The 10,066-nt window shown below is 41.9% G+C and overlaps 1 pseudogene; it reads right to left on the bottom strand.

Moving 5' to 3' along the window:
* Nucleotides 1-230: 230 nt before the first annotated feature.
* LOC101333620 (heterogeneous nuclear ribonucleoprotein A1-like) lies at nucleotides 231-1,661 on the bottom strand (annotated as a pseudogene).
* Between the last annotated feature and the right edge of the window lie 8,405 nt (nucleotides 1,662-10,066).

Raw genomic sequence — 10,066 nt, 5'->3', positions numbered from 1 at the left:
TGCAAAAAAAAAAATCTACATTAAAACCCTTTATTGGAATGCTTTATACTTTCCACAGAACAGAAACTAAAATAATCCGTTATATAATTGGTCACAAATACAGTCTTCCAGTTTTTTTTTGCCCATGCACATGAGTATTGTCTAAAACACGTCTTCTTTGTAGCAGCCAGGCCCTGCCACCACCGTGCTTGGCTGCGTTCACCGATCTGTTGTAGCCTGGAGCTTCCCCGTCACTTCTCTGGCTCTCCTCTCCTGCTAAGCTTTGTTTCCCAGCAGTAATTAAAATCTTCTGCCCCGCCATAGCTCCTGCTGCTGCTGGAACCACCACAGCCACCTTGGTTTCATGGTTCGGCAAAGTATTGGCCTCCACCACCACAGGGGCCAGCACTTCTGCCTCCAAAATTTCCTCCTTTCATGGGTCCAACATTTGAAGATTGATTGTCATAACTGCCCAAATCATTGTAGCTTCTGCCACCTTCAAAATGGCTTCCATCGTTACCAAACCCATTATAGCCATCGCCACTGCCACCATATCCACCGCTACCATGGCTGCCACCAAAGCCACCTCGGCCACTGAAGTCTCCTCCACGACCAAAGCTGTCATTCCCACCAAAACCCCCTCCAAGACCACCACCAAAGTTTCCAGAACCACTTCGACCTCTTTGGCTGGATGAAACACTGTCATCTCTTGCTTAGGTAGGGCTTTCCTTTCTTCACAATTGTGGCCATTCACAGTGTGGTATTTCTTTTTTGTTTGTTTTGTTTTGTTTTTGTTTTTTTAAACCTGTGTTCTTTTTTTTTTAATTTATTTATTTTATTTATTTATTTTTGGCTGCATTGGGTCTTTGTTGCTGTGCACAGATTTTCTCTAGTTGCAGCGAGTGGGGACTACTCATCCTTGTGGTGCGCGGGCTTCTCATTGCGGTGGCTTCTCTTGTTGTGGAGCATGGGCTCCAGGCACGCGGGCTTCAGTAGTTGCAGCACACAGGCTCAGTAGTTGTGGCTCGCGGGCTCTAGAGCACAAGCTCAGTAGTTGTGGCGCACGGGCTTAGCTGCTCCACGGCATGTGGGATCTTCCCAGACCAGGGCTCGAACCCGTATCCCCTGTATTGGCAGGTGGATTCTTAACCACTGTGCCACCAGGGAAGCCCCACAGTGTGGTATTTCTGAATGACAATCTTGTCTACGGAGTCATGGTCATCAAAAGTTAGGAAAGCAACGCCTCTCCTTTTGCCACTGCCTCGGTCAGTCATGAATTCAGTCACTTCGATTTTCCCGTACCGTTCAAAATAATCTCTTAGGTGATGTTCTTCAGTGTCTTCTTTAATGTCACCACCAAAAATCTTTTTCACAGGTAAATGGGCACCAGGTCTTTGAGCATCTTCTCTTGAGACGGCCCTCTTTGGTTCCACCCCTCTTCCATACACCTCGCGTGGCCTCACATTCATGGCCGCATTCACCTCCTCCACAGTGGCGTACGTGACAACCCCAAAGCCTCCGCAGTGCTTGGTGCTCGGATCCCTCATTACCACACAATCTGTGAGCGCTCCCCACTGCTCAAAATGGCTCCTCAGACACTCATGGGTTGGTTCAAAGCTCAAACCTCCAATGAAGAGCTTCCACAGCTGTTCGGGCTCTTCGGGACACTCTGACTCGGACATGAAGGCAGTGGAGGGGGGAGATGTCAACGATGCTTACTCAGCAGCATCCGTGGGCACAAAGCCCATCTACTGAACATATCTCGATTTCCTTGCTTTTAAAGGAAGACACAAGGAAGAGATTGTTCCTCTGCCTAGGAGGGATGTTGTCTGCCCAAATGAGACACAGGGGATGAAAGCCGCTTTCTTGACACCAGTCTGAGGGTTAAGCCAGCACCAGAAAGGGGCAGAGGCAAAGGAATCCAGAAAGACAGAGAAAGAGCCAGAGCCACGCTGCCTTTGGATCCCTCAGCTTATAAAATAATAGAGTGCTTCATGGTTTAAGCTGGCTGAGTAGGAGTTTTCTGTCTCTTGCCTCCAAAACCACCTTAACCAATACCAGTACCTTGCAGACAGGAGATACTCTGAAGTTTGCTGGATGAATTAAAGTAGGAAGATGGGGATGGTTCACTGCCCTCAGAGGACTCCTTAGGCAGCATGACTGTCCCCCATGCTAAGCAACCTCATACACGAAAAGATTTTTCCAGCTGGAAAGATACAGGATCTTTTTGTTTGTTTCCTTGCTTGTTTTATTAAAGAATTCCTCATGGGCTACTTTTCCTAGAAAACATTTTAAATGTCTTTTACTATTACCTTTTGACAGCCTGTGTGTTACACAGCAAAGTTCAGGAATAGGTCGTCACAAAGGCAGATGTTTATTGAGTACTTATTATATGCCAGACATTATTACGCTGTTGTAAACTACACAACAGCCCTCAGCTTGATACTGTTATCACCCTCCTTTTACAAATACAGAAACAGAGGCACAGAAAATTTAATTCCCTTGCTCAAGGCTAGCAACTGGGATTTGAACCTGAACAGTTGGCTCTTACATTATGCTGTGTAGGTACACTTTGGCTAGGTGCACTGTGGCACTGCTTAGTTCAGATAACTGCAATCCGTTCCCTAGAGGGTGGTCAGAAAAATCTTTAAACTATTAAAATCTCCTTAAGACTCAAATCATATTAACCTCCACTCAGTGCCCTTCAGTGGATTCCCGTGGTTGTTCTAGAGAGCACCCAAGATAACGGACACAGCCCACAAGGCTCTGCCTATGTTACCCCACAGTCATTTCCAGCCCTGTCCCCATGCTAGTGACCACTCTGGCCAGTCTGACCACCTTCCAGCTCCTCTAACATTCAGTCTTTTTCATCTCAAGGCCTTTGCACCTGCTTTTCATTCTGCCTGGGCTCACACCTTCCCCTCTCCCCTCAGACAGACAGACAGATACACACACACACACACACACACACACACACACACACACACACACACCCTTACTCCTAGATAACTTCAGCTCATCCTTCAAGTATCAGTGTAAACATTTTACTTTCTCAGCAAGTTCTTTGCTGACCTGTTAGTCTAAGTTTGCCCCACCATCACCATCTCCCCTGTCACCTTTGTCACAGCCTTTATCAGAATGGATAATCCCATCAGTCGGTGTGACTTGCTGCTTTGTCTCTGTCCTCCCCAAGGAGAGGCTCAGCTCCACGTGGGAGGGATCATGTCTGTGTTGTCACTGAGGTGTCCCCAGCGACAGACAGGCGTATCATCGGCAATGGTGGGCAAATATTCGGGGAAAAGTGGGAGGAAGGAAGTTGAGAGGGGAAGAAAAAGTTGGACGGAAGGAAGGCAGGTGAAACTGAGAGAAGATTGGAAGGAAGGAAGGGATTGTGGGGCTCCTCCGAGTTGCCACTTTCATCACTGTAACATTCTCCACTCAAATAAGCAAGGGCCTTGGCCTTAGCAATGGCTAACTTCTTTCCTCCCTTCTTTCCTCCCTCCCTCCCTTCCTTCCTTCCTTTCTCTTTGTATGTCTACCTTCCTATTTCCTTATTCCTTTTTTTAAATCTCCATAAAACAGAAGTAAATTATTAAATAGAACCAGCATCAAAGCATTCAATTATCCTTAAATTTTAAAATGAAACATCTGTGTTGGGCACACAAGACATTTTTATCATTTTTTACAGAGAATCACAGGGAGTTTCCTCCTTCCACCTTCCTTTCCTTCTCAAGGATGTATCCATTTATATTATGTGGTTGGATCTTACAATCTCCCCTACATTTCGGTGCAATAATACCAACCAAACTAATATACTGGAACTAGGCATATAACTAAGAAAGGCAACTAGACAAATAGCTAGATCTTTCACATATAGGATTAAGTGACTGTAAAGAAATTGTATCATGATGTCAAGAGATTTACTGCTTAAACATTTTCCTTTAATGAATTAAGAAAGAACTAGTGAGAAAAATATAACGACATGGAAATATCCGAGCAAACAGGAAACATTTAAAGTTGAGAATTGTTAAAATAGAGAGTAACCTGAGAAAAGCAATACAATTTCTAGCACTTTTAAGTCGATTTAAAATAGACAAAATAAATTCATTCTAGAACATACCCAGCTACCTATGAAATGTGATTATATTCAATATACTGTCTTAAAATGTATTTTGCAGAGCACTGCATTAATAATATAAGTAAAATGGTATTGACCAACAAAGCTCTACACCACTGACGCCATACATCGTTTTCCTGGGTATGAAAGCACAAAGGATTGTGCTTTAAGTATGGGAAAACGGGAAATGCCTTCTTTCTTTGTTTGGGTCATTTTCAAATTCATTTTATTCAGAGTACCCATCAGTTAAGAGCCTGATGTAGCAATGAGACTGATGAAAGCAAGGAAGGAGGGAATCTATGCATTCAAATTAGTATTATCATTCAAGAGTGTTCCCTGGAGATTATGCATTTATTCTTCAGTAACTCCATCCGCAATTATTTTGGGAAAATTTCCATTTGGAACTATCTTTTCTGTGGCGGTCCTGCTTGGCAGGAGGTGTACAAGTTAGCCCATCACTGATACATGTGTATCACCTGCCATGATAAAGGTTTAGGCTTGGAAGGGACTTTACAGTTTATCAAGTCTTTATTTTATGGATGAGAAAACTGAGATCCAGAAAATTTAAGACAGTTGACAAAGTCACAGAGCTTTCATTCACTTAAAAATCAATGAGAGAATGAGAAAAGGGATTTGAACCACCACGTCATTGAATTGTTCAACGTATATAATTCTTTTTTATTGGATCCCCTCATTCATTCATTCCACAAATATTTACTGAGTACATGCCCGGCACTGCTGAGGATATAGCAGTGAACAAAACAGACAAAAAACAGCACATCTTCACGGAGTTCACATTCCAGGGATTCAATAAAATTGAAATTCCTGATTCTATTTTCTATTCTCAGGTTACTATTTTAACAGTTCTCAGGAACCACCTGATTAGAATCAAAGATGTTGAACGAGATGCTCCACTGACATAATTTGATGAGTGTAGGAATTACAAAAATGAGCCAACTCTATTGATTACAAAGAGACAAGAAAGCAGTGCACGTTCAATTTTTTAAAGGAGAAATTAAACCCCATGAAAAAACAATGTTCCAATATGACATCCAGATTCACCAGCCACATCTCCTAAAACAGAGGGAAAGACTGTTAGAAATAAGAGAAAAGAAAACTAAGCATTTTTAAAGGCTTTCCGTGCAGGGTAAGAAAACATGAAACTTTTGGCAAGCATCTTGGCAGCTCGCAGGATGAAACCACTCACTGCCTGCAAGTGTTTATCCCACAGCTGTTGGAAATGAAGGATGTCAAAATACGCAAAAGTAAGAATCCATGCACACACATCAAAGAAGCAAATCTCCGGGGCGCGCCCGGCGTCGAAGTGGACGATAGATGGAGCTCACGAGGAGACGCAGGAATGAGAGGTCCTGGACCGTGTAGAAGACCAACCAATCTTAATGTCACAACCAGAACCTGGCCTGTGTTCATGTCTCCTGTACCGTCATGGAAAACTATCTCAGACATTCGGAAATCCATTTTAATAGGATACAAGGCCTGTGGCTGTTACTTCATTCTGTACAAGGTGCATTTATTTACTCAATGATGACATCAGGAAAGCTTAGGCAGGGCTCCCTTTTTTCTTTTTGTGTTTTTTTTTTCTTTTTTAAAGAAATCTCATATTTACTGCACCAAAAGAAATCGTTATTCTTAAAAGCCAAGTGTTGATCCTATCTTATAAAGAAAAAAACATTTTTATTTTGAGAAGCTGATATTCTGAAAGTTCATACAACCCTGTAGTTCTTTGGTTTAAGTGAAAATACCACATTCCAGGCACAAAGGAGCGGCTAAATTCACTAATGGGTCAAAGACTATGCAACCTTCTAGGTGACAGTTTCACAATTTGGAGAAATGGTGATACGCTTTCTTTCTCTGTTTTTCAATCTTTGTGGAATTTGACCATGTTAGTTTTACAATTTCAATAAATGTTTACTAAAAATAAAATGGAGTGAATCTCCACTACAGCTAGAAGAGGCATGTGCTAAGCTTCCTCCTTTCACATAAAGTGACAAAGGAAGGTGACGAAGCCATAGAAAGCAATGGAGAGATTATCCACAGGTCAACCAAGTCATAGAACATGGGATATACAAGGGTTAAGTTTTTTCTCTTACATCACCTATTCATTCAAATAATTCAAGGGACTTTTGTAAGCATTAGGAAATTGGTCCCTAAAATGTCATAGGCTATTAAGGTAAGAAAAGGAAAGAGGGGGAAGGCAGTCGAGCTGCATTGTAAATCTCTCTGATGAGAACCTAGAGAGGACACAGGACGAGCCACAGTTCTGAGCTGCAGGCTGCACGAGGCTGAATCAATAGAGGCAAATATGGCTTCTCAGCCACCGTGTGCTCTGGCCCACAAAAGTCAGCTGGCAGGACTTGTATCATATAATAAATTCCCAGAGGACAGCTTGACTACTTATATAAAAACATGTATATCCTTCAACCCAATAATTCCTTTTTTAAGTGTTTAAGAGCTAATCAGAGATGTACACAAAAATGTCTGCATAGGGCTTCCCTGGTGGTGCAGTGGTTGGGAGTCCGCCTGCCGATGCAGGGGACGTGGGTTCGTGCCCCGGTCCGGGAAGGTCCCACATGTCGCGGAGCAGCTGGGCCCGTGAGCCATGGCTGCTGAGCCTGCGCGTCTGGAGCCTGTGCTCCGCAACGGGAGAGGCCGCAGCGGTGGGAGGCCCGCGTACCGCAAAAAAAAAAAAAAAAAAAAAAAATGTCTGCATAGAAGATGCTCATTTCAGCATTCTTTATAATATGAAAAAAATAGTCATGCCCTCAATGTCCCACAAAAGGGCTATATGAGGGACTCACGCTGCCTTTAAAAGGAAATACACAGGCATAAAATCAGTGATATGAAAAATATCTCCATGACATATTGTTGAGCAAAAACAAGCAGTTTATAAAATGACATGCATGGTATAGTGTCATTTTTATTCAATGAGATGTACAAATGATAGAGAGACTTTTGGAAGAATGGTCTCCAGTCAATTGACAGTGGATATCTCTAGGTGGAGAATTTAGGAAAACCTTTACTTTGTTTCTTATTCTGTCCTGTGTTGTTCCAACCTTCTAAAAGAGTGCATGTGGATTTTATCATCTAGTCCTGGAAGGACGGGGAAAGGACCACCGCTGGAGCCTCTTGGAAAGTCCCGGGAAACCCCAGGATACCAGTGGGAGGCCCCGTGGATAGATTGGAGGGTAGGCAGAAAGGCTTAAATGATGTGGAAGCAAAGAGAAAGCCAAGGCAGTTTATGGCAAGAGGAAGGACTGTGACGAAGCAGAATTTCCGGGTGATTAGACTGAATTCTCTTTGAGTCTGCATGGGATTGCATGTCCCCATTATTATTCATAGAATTGCTGCTGTCAGAGGACTCGGTGGGCCAGTGGAACAGCCTGGCTAACCGAGATTTCCTCAGTTAGCTTAGGGCCTGTGCAGGAAAAACAAATACCAAGTTAACTTTCTCAAGAAATACCACCATCTTTCGAGATGGAGGAGAAATTGTTCCAGGGAACATACTAAATCATCAGGGTCCACAGGTAGGCTCAAAACTATCTTGAATGGCAGTTGCATTCATCACTATGAGATATACCAAGTTTTTCTTTCCTAAAAAAGGATGAAAAGAGAGATCAAAGGATGTATTTCTTACTATGACGGGAATCCAACAGTGATTAGGGAATATCCTGTAACTATTATATTTAGGTTTGAAATACTCATAAACCAAAGATGTTCATAGTTATCTACTAGAAGTGTAAGAGCTCTAATGGGCGAAATTCTCTGGGTGGGTAAATGAGAAGCATTTGGGGCCTGGTTACTAGTTTGCCTGATGGGAGATTCCTTATAGAGTGGGTAGAGCTAGCAACAGAAATTAAAAGTGTTCACTTTTCAAAGAATCTTCAATAACACATTTTCCATTACCTAAATTCACAAACGTGTCCTAAAGATATACCCAAAATACTTATTTAAAAGGAAAATATCTCCAAAATTATTATCCCAAAGAGTTCCAATTTAAATGTCTGGGAAAATGACATCCTAATTTTCAGAGGGCTTTCCTATTTGATCCTTTTCAAACTTAACTGCCAAAAGAAATAAAAGATAAAACCATAAAGTAAAACCAAGCTGCAACAAAGAATCTTCAAACATTTGAGCCTCTTTAAACATTTTAGAACATCTCAAAGTGAAAAACGTCTCTGCTCAAACCTAGTTAGAAAATATTTGATGTTACAACACAGATTTTCTATCATGCACTTTGAGTTAACACAGAGATACGACCTAATACAAGAAGCATGGCTTCTCCCACTGGGAATTCTTAAGATATGAGAAATATAGCATGCTGCCTATTTACTTGGTTTGAATTAATAGCAATGTATTTATAGGATATTATTGAGATCAACGTATTCTCTGGCTGTTCACCGCTTCAAATTTTTCCCATTTAGCAGAATCCATACATGGCTAATGTTAAAAATGAGTTTTTTTGTGAGACCAAAAAAGAAAAAAAAAAGTATTTGATTGTATAATCTTCAAAGTGTTTAATTTGTATTAGAGCTAAATCCAGAGGCTCTGAAACCTTCGGGGCTCTCCATGTGGATTTTTGTTCTGGTTCACACACCTTGAGACAAAGGCTCATAGTCAAGATGTGAAAAAGACGTTTTTTTGTGTGCGAGATGCGGGGCAAATTTATTCCCGAGGCAGCCTGGAATGGGCTTCAGAAAATGGATAGAGTGTCTTCTTAAAGAAAGGGCCTCTAAGTGAACTCGACTGCCATTCAAAAGATTTGCTCTGACACTTAACAAGTGGTACAGGAAGAAAGGAAAATCTGTTGTTAGGTTTGGGGTGTTTATCAGCCCCCCTCGAGACACTTGACCTAATGCTTTGGCCCCCCTAATCCGCTGATCTGCATGCCGTGGCTTCGCAAGCCGCAGCCCCCAACTGCCGGCCAAACTGCCTACAACACTTGTCCCAACATGCAGCTCCCTGGGTACATTGTAAGCCGCTCACCTACTCCCCTGCCTCCCCTGCCTCCCCCCTCGCGCGGCTCCCCCTAAATTTAATTCTGCTCACAAATTGTGAAATAAGTTGTTTGGGCTGGATTTGTCGAGGGAATTGTCCCACTAATGAAACAGTCTGTTCATTATACAGTTGTAGGACGGAAGATTCAGAGCTCCCATACCCCGGGCCCCGGGCAGGTTAAGGTTTTTAGACTGACAGTTGACAAAAGAATGAATAGCTCTCTCCTGTCAAATCAGGCTTACAAACAGCTTGGCATACAAACAGTTACTGCTTGTATGCATGCGGATTTAGGGTCCCCGCCTGCTAATGCCCCAGATTTGTAAGTACAAATTGGTTAGTCTTCAAACTGTTGGCAAAAGGAATAAAATGACCAAAAATTAGTTTGTGTTAGCCTTTCCCCAACCTCCCCGCTCCTGCAAGTGAAACATTAAAAGAAAAAAGAAAAGGATAAAATAGTGTGTAATGGTCTCATGGAATATTGTTGGGTTTTTGCTTAAGACATCAAATTAAGCAGGATCATTGTTTGGCAGGAAACATTTTGTTTTGTTCGGGCACCCTGCTTCCCAGAAAGCAGCTGAAGATCTAATGGAATTAATTTAAGAGGCGTGATTTTAAAAGATGGTGGGGAGGAGATCAAAAATTTTCATTTCTATTCATTTTAGTACCTGTTGCTTAAAAGTAGTCACAATACTTCCCTTCCTTTTAATTGCATTGGTCTTTTAAAATGAGTCATTTAGATTTCTGAACCTTTCTCATAGGCAATTATGTGTAAATTAGATAAAACCCATTTTATTTTTCTATGGCGTTTCAGTTGTTTTGTGAGTACATTAAACTAATTTATTGAGGCAGAATGCTTTACAGGTAATAAAGTGAATATTTTTACCATGTGATTTATCATCAGTTTGGTGATAATTTTTAGTCTGGATTGGCTTAAGTATAGCTCTTTGATTTATT

The sequence above is a fragment of the Tursiops truncatus genome, chromosome 4, assembly GCF_011762595.2.
Source record: "Tursiops truncatus isolate mTurTru1 chromosome 4, mTurTru1.mat.Y, whole genome shotgun sequence".
NCBI classification, from domain to species: domain Eukaryota; kingdom Metazoa; phylum Chordata; class Mammalia; order Artiodactyla; family Delphinidae; genus Tursiops; species Tursiops truncatus.
This window is presented reverse-complemented; position numbering and strand designations above follow the sequence as displayed.